Raw genomic sequence first — 6695 nt, forward strand, 5'->3', positions numbered from 1 at the left:
GAGAGAAAGGAATTCCTACCTGTTTTATGGTAATAGGAGCTTTAATAAAGGATGCACAAGAGGTTGTGGGATCCTGGAGAAGGAGACTTTGTACACTGGGCTTTAAGAAATTTTTTTAAAAGATTTTATTTATTTATTTGACAGAGAGAGCAAGAGAGCACAAACGGGGGAGCAGCAGAGGGAGAGGGAGAAGCAGACTCCCTGCTGAGCAGGGAGCCCGATGCGGGGCTTGATCCCAGGACCCTGGGGTCATGACCTGAGCCAAAGGCAGCTGCTTAACTGACTGAGCCGCCCAGGCGCCCCTGGGCTTTAAGGAATTTAAGTGGACACCGGTATTCACTGTGGGTTTTCGGAAACCATAAACAGAAGTATATCCTTGAAAGCTTGATACAGTCAGTCAGTGCTTTATACAGAGCAGTTACACGTCAAAGGGCTGGGATGCTCTGACAGGTGCTCAAGGACGAACATTGATCACTGGATTCTCTGTGTCCTGTAGTTAATCGCAAATAACCACAGTGAAGTTATTAATCCAGGAAGATTTAGACTTGACAAACATGACCAGGATGAAGTCATATATCCAAAATTAAATGTCATATTTAGAGTGTGCTAAATCTTACACTTACCAAAATTGCTGAAGAAAGAACTTGTGGGTGAAGATCATAATGATTTGTTTCACTCACACGTGGTGAGTGGCTTTGGTTTTTTTTTAAGCTTCACCAAGTGATGGTTTATAGCTACACAGGACATCTGTTGCTTTTACCAGCTCAGCATCCATTTCTCCTTCTGTTAAAAGCCCAACCTTCCTTCCTTCTTCTGCTTTGGCGATCTGTCTCACTGTGACTGTTGTTTTAAGGCACCTTCCCGTCCATGCCCAACGGATGACCAACCCCAGGCTGAGCAGATTCTCTTCCCTCAGAACCGGAATCTTGCAGAAACGGATTCCTCCTGAGACCCAAAGGGGCCAAGCCCTGGCTCCTGCAACTAGCTCTTCTCTGAGCCCGGTTCTGCAGCTTTTTCTTGAATCTACAACCACTAAAGGACAGCCAAAGAACCCTGATACAGAAGTTTAACTATCACTTAGATTTATTTCAGATAGTTTCCTCATGGGGAATGCTTCTTACTCCCATCTTTCCATTTCCAAATACTATATTTCCTCCAGAGATATGGACTAGTTTAATGGCTTTCGTAGATATTTGAGCCATAACTGGTAGGTGTCTATTTAAATGGTCGTGAAGGGACTGTCTGGATCCAGGGAGATGGATCTGGGATTCACTCCAACTTTCCAGTTAACTTAGTGTGTGAGCGTGGCAGCTTTAGGTAGGTGCCAGTCAGATCTCCCTTCAAGAGAGAACCTGCTGTAAGAAATTAGTGAACCTTCAGAATCAGCCCAGCTTTGTCCAAGCTTTCACTTGGCTGCTCCCAGGTAATGACTGAGTTGCCTATGGTTTTGAAAGCTGAGCTCATCTTTTCTAACACGAAAATCCTCTAGTGGGCAGTCTTTGCTCTGGGGCTGCCCACTCACTGGCCAAGATGTTCTGCTCACAGAGCTGTACTGCAGTCTGAGGCTCTAGCAAATTCTTCTTCCTCCCTGTCTCAGTTCATGTGTGTCACTTCTGCCAGAGCCTTTCAGCTTATTCCTGCTCTTATTTTCCACACAGCTGGTTCCCCAAGTAAGTCCCCCTTCTGTGGAACAGTCTGTGACAAGGACTAACCTCTTTGGTTTTCTCATTTATAAAACAGGAGCCCCACTTCTGATATCATTGGGTTAATGTTTGAAAATTAAAGAATATTCTCCCCAGTACAGGTCTTGGCATGGACTCTAATAAATGTTTTATTGATGTACATGCAAAAAAAAAAAAAAGTGCATCGATCATCAGTGCACAGCTTGCTGAGAAGTGACAAATGGAACATTTCCAGCACCTCAAAAGCATCCCCTCAGGCCCCATCTCAACCAGTACTCCCTCACTCCTCCTCAAAAGTAACCACTATCCTGTAGTGATTTCTAACATTACACTACACACTGCCTGTTTTGGAACTCCATTTAAGTGAAATCCTACAGTCTACTTTTAATGTTCTCAATGTCTGGACTTTCACCTGGAACCTTCTGTTTATTTTGGGGGAGAGGTGTTGAAAGGCATCTTGTCATAGCTCCTCCTTGCATTGCAGTATTTGACTTGTGAGCATCTCACAACTTATCCTTTCAACCGTAAATGGACATTTGGGTTATTTCCAGTTTTTGGAAACTATGAATAATGCGGCTATGAACAGTCTTCTAGGTCTTTTGGTAACCGTGTTTTTGAGGCGTACACCTAGGACTGGAAATGCTGGCTGCTGAGATGTGTCCGTTGCGCTTGTTTTTCAAAGTGACTAGTACCAGTTTCCACTTCTTCTGACAGTACATGAGTTCCAGCTGCCCCACAGCCTCATCAACACTTCCTACTGTCTTCTTTTGTCATTTAGTCACTCTGGTGGGATGCGTGATAGTATTGCACTGTCGGCTTATTTTGTAGTGGGATTATTGTTTCAGTTTATGTTTCTCTGGTATCTAATGAATTTGAACACCTTTACAAGTATTTATTGACCCCTTGGATGTTCTTTTTCTGTTTAGCTTTATTCAGGTATACTTAAAATACCGTAAAATGTAGTCACTTTAAGTGTGCAGATAGATGATTTTTAATAAGTGTACAGTTGTGCAGCTATCACCACAGTCTCATTCTTTTTTAAGATTTTATTTATTTGAGACAGAGAGAGAGAGAGCACGAGCAGGGGGAGGGGCAGAGGGAGAAGCAGACTCCCCACCGAGCAGGGAGCCCGATGCGGGACTTGATCCCAGGACTCTGAAATCATGACCTGAGCCAAAGGCAAACACTTAACCACCTGAGCCACCCAGGTGTCTCATCATTTCTTTTATTTTTAAGATTTATTTATTTATTTGTGGGGGAGGGACAGAAGAAGAGGGAGAGAGAATCTCCAGCAGACTCCCTGCTAAGTGCAGAGCCTGAGACTGGGCTCGATCTCACGACCCTGAGATCAGGATCTGAGCCAAAACCAAGTCTGACACTCAACCAACTGAGCCATCTAGGTGCCCCCCCCCGTCTCATTTTAGAACATTTTCATCATCTCAAAAAGAAACCTCGTGCTCACTTACAGTCACTCTCCCTTCTCAACCCCTGCCCCTAGTCTACCCTCTGTCTCCACAGAATTACCTTTTGTAGACATTTCATATAATCATTATAATATGTGATCTTTTAGGACTAGTTTCTTTGACCTAACATTTTTTTTTTTAAGATTTATTTATTTGAGAGAGTGAGAATGAGAGAGAGAGAGTACATGAGAGGGGAATGGGTCAGAGGGAGAAGCAGGCTCCCCGCCGAGCAGGGAGCCCGATGCGGGACTTGATCCCGGGACTCCAGGATCATGACCTGAGCCAAAGGCAGTCGCTTAACCAACTGAGCCACCCGGGCACCCGACCTAACATGTTTTTGAGGTTCATCTGCATTGTGGCATTTATCAGTGTGTTGTTCCTTCTCATTGCTGAATAGCATTCCATTGCATGGATAGAACATATACTGTTTATCCATTTACCAGCTGGTGGATATTTGGGTTGCTTCTACTTGTTGGCTATTATGGATAATGCACCTTTGGGCATTTGCATACAAGTCTTTATGTGGACATGTTTTCTCTTGGGCAGATACCTAGGGGTGGAATTGCTGAGTCATATGGTAAATTTATGTTTACTATTTTTAAGAAACTGCCAAATTGTCTTCCAAAGTATTGTGCCATTTTACATTCCCACTAGCAATGTATAAGTGCCCTGGCTTCCCCACAATCTCACGGTATTTGTTTGTCCTTTTTATTTCAGCCATTTTGGTGGGTGTGTAAAAGTACTGCATTGTTTTAATTTGCATTCCTCTGATCACCAAGGAGGTGGAATACATTTCCATGTATTTATTGATGACCTGGATATTACCTTTTGTGGAGGGCTTGTTCAAAATCTTTTGCCCAGGGGCGCCTGGGTGGCTCAGTCGGTTAAGCAGCTGCCTTCGGCTCAGGTCATGATCCCAGGGTCGAGCCCCGCGTCGGGCTCCCTGCTCAGTGGGAAGCCTGCTTCTCCCTCTCCCTCTGTCTGCCGCTCTGCCTACTTGTGCTCTCTCTCTCTCTTTCTCTCTCTGTTAAATAAATCAATCTTTAAAAAAATTAAATTAAAAAAATCTTTTGCCCATTTTTCTATTGTCTGCCTTTTTTGTTTTTAAAGATCTTACTATTTTTTTAAGTAATCTCTACACCCTGCGTGGGGTTCAGACTCTCAAACCTGAGATCAAGAGTCACAGCCTCTACTGACTCAGCCAGTCAGTCCCCCATCTGTCTTTTTTCTTAATGATTTGTGCAAGTTCTTTTGGGTACACGTGGACATATGTAATGCAAGCCTCTTCTCCCATGTTGTGGCTTGTCCTTTCCTTCTTGTGAGGGTGTCCTTAGATAACAGAGTATCTTTATTTTATTTTATTTTTTTAAAAGATTTTATTTATTTATTCATGAGAGACAGAGAGAGAGAGAGAGAGAGAGAGAGAGAGAAGCAGAGGGAGAAGCAGGCTCCCAAGGAGCAGGGAGCCCGATGCGGGACTCGATCCCAGGGACCCTGGGATCATGACCTGAGCCGAAGGCAGACGCTTAACCATCTTAGCCACCCAGGCGCCCCAGAGTATCTTAATTTTAGTTAAGTCCATTTTATCTAAACTTTTTCTTTTATGGTCAAAGCCTTAATGATCTGTTTGGGAAATCTTTGCTTACCCCAAGTTTGTGAGGATATTATGTTTTATTTTAAAAGCAGTATTGTTTTATACACCTTAGATCATTTACAATCTATTTGGTATTTTTGTTGTGTGAGGTAGAGTCAAGATTCCCTTGATTTTCTGTTGTTTTCAATATAACTTATTGAAAAGGCTATTCTTGCTTCACTCCAGCTTATTCAAAAATAAGCTAAGTGTGCCTTGTTTCTGGACTCATGACTGTATCTCATTGTCTCTCTTCATGCCAATGTTGCTCTATCATCTCTTGAAATCTGGTAGCCTAAGACTCCCAGGTTTGTGTTTCTTCTTCAAGATTGCCTTGAGTATTCCTGACACTTCGCATTTTATGTAATTTTAGAATCAATTTGTCAATTTCTATAGAAATATCTGCTGGGATCACACAATCTTAATATCAACTGGCAGCCTTACAACATCAAACCTAATTCTGGGGCACCTGGGTGGCTCAGTCGGGTTAAGCGTCTGCCTTCGGCTCAGGTCATGATCCCAGGGTCCTGGGATCGAGCCCTGTGTCAGGCTCCCTGCTCAGCGGGGAATTTGCTTCTCTCTCTGCCTCTGCTCATCGTCCCCCCTGCCTTGTGTTCTCACAAATAAAGAGAAATACAATATCAAAACTAATTCATCAACATGGCATCCTCTGCCATTTATTTAGGTCTTCTTTAATTTCAGTGATGTTTTGTTAGTTTTAAGTATACAGATCTTACATCTCATTTTTTCTTATCTGATAGTTTTCTATAATGTAAATGGAATCCTTCTAAAATTTCATTCTCTATTACAGATATGTTGACAGTGCATCTAGCTGTTTTTCCAGATTCACTTATGATTTCTAAGTTTATTTGCAAATAATAATATTTTTATTCCTTCCCAAACCTGTTTTTAAGATTATTTATTTATTTGAGAGAGTGAGCTAGAGAGAGCACAAGCGGGGGGAAGAGGTAGAGGAGAGGGAGAAGCAGGCTTCCCGCAGAGCAGGGAGTCCAATGCAGGGCTGGATCCCAGGACCCTGAGATCACCACCTGAGCTGAAGGCAGACACTTAACCCACTGAGCCACCCAGGCGCCCCCTTTCCAAATCTTTTAATCTTTCATTTTTAAATTTCTTAGTTTTCTAGGTTCATTGAAGTGACTAGGATCTCTAGTACAATGAATAACAAGTGGTGAAAGTGAGAATATTTGACTTCGTTCCTGATGTCAGTGTAGTAGATATTAAAAAAATGTTCTTGCTCTCTCCTAAGATCCTTTAGGAACAGTCTGCAATTTCTCAGTAAAATCTAACATGATCCCTTCTGCTAGGTTTGGTATGGGAGCTTCTTGGACCTTCAGTACAAGATACTGGTTATTTCTGTAATGAAAAAGCATATAAGGAACTTGAAAAAAGCAGAATTTAAAAAGCCCCATGGTAAGTTTACCAATGTATGATATACATACTGAGAGGACAATTAAAGAATGATAATGCACTCTTTATGACCTTAAGTGAGATTCTTGGTGAAAAGTAAAGGAGCCAACTTTTTTTTCTTACCTTGACCAAGAAACTTTCTGAACATGATCTCACTTAATCCTCCTAATAGCCACGTGAAGTGAAGTGGCCATTATTTTCCATCAACGGATAAGGAGATGGAGGCCCAGGCAGCTTGAGTAAGGTGTCTAAGTGCTTAAGTGCTGTGGTTCAGCTGGCTAGTAACGACTGAGTGTTACACTGACATGTATAATCTCTGTGTGCTGTAGACATTCTGAAAACCAGAAAGTAGGCTGGCTTAAGCAGTGAGAGCTGTTGTGCCAAAGTTATACCTTGAACTGAGTGACCTGAGTGAAGTAAAAGGTTTACATTTCTGGTGACAAATCAGAATTTCAGGGTGGGAGAGCTTATGAGTCAAGCAATGAAACTGGA

Source organism: Callorhinus ursinus, unplaced genomic scaffold, assembly GCF_003265705.2.
Source record: "Callorhinus ursinus isolate GAN/ISIS: 27379988/994484 unplaced genomic scaffold, GSC_fseal_2.0 scaffold8, whole genome shotgun sequence".
Taxonomy (NCBI): domain Eukaryota; kingdom Metazoa; phylum Chordata; class Mammalia; order Carnivora; family Otariidae; genus Callorhinus; species Callorhinus ursinus.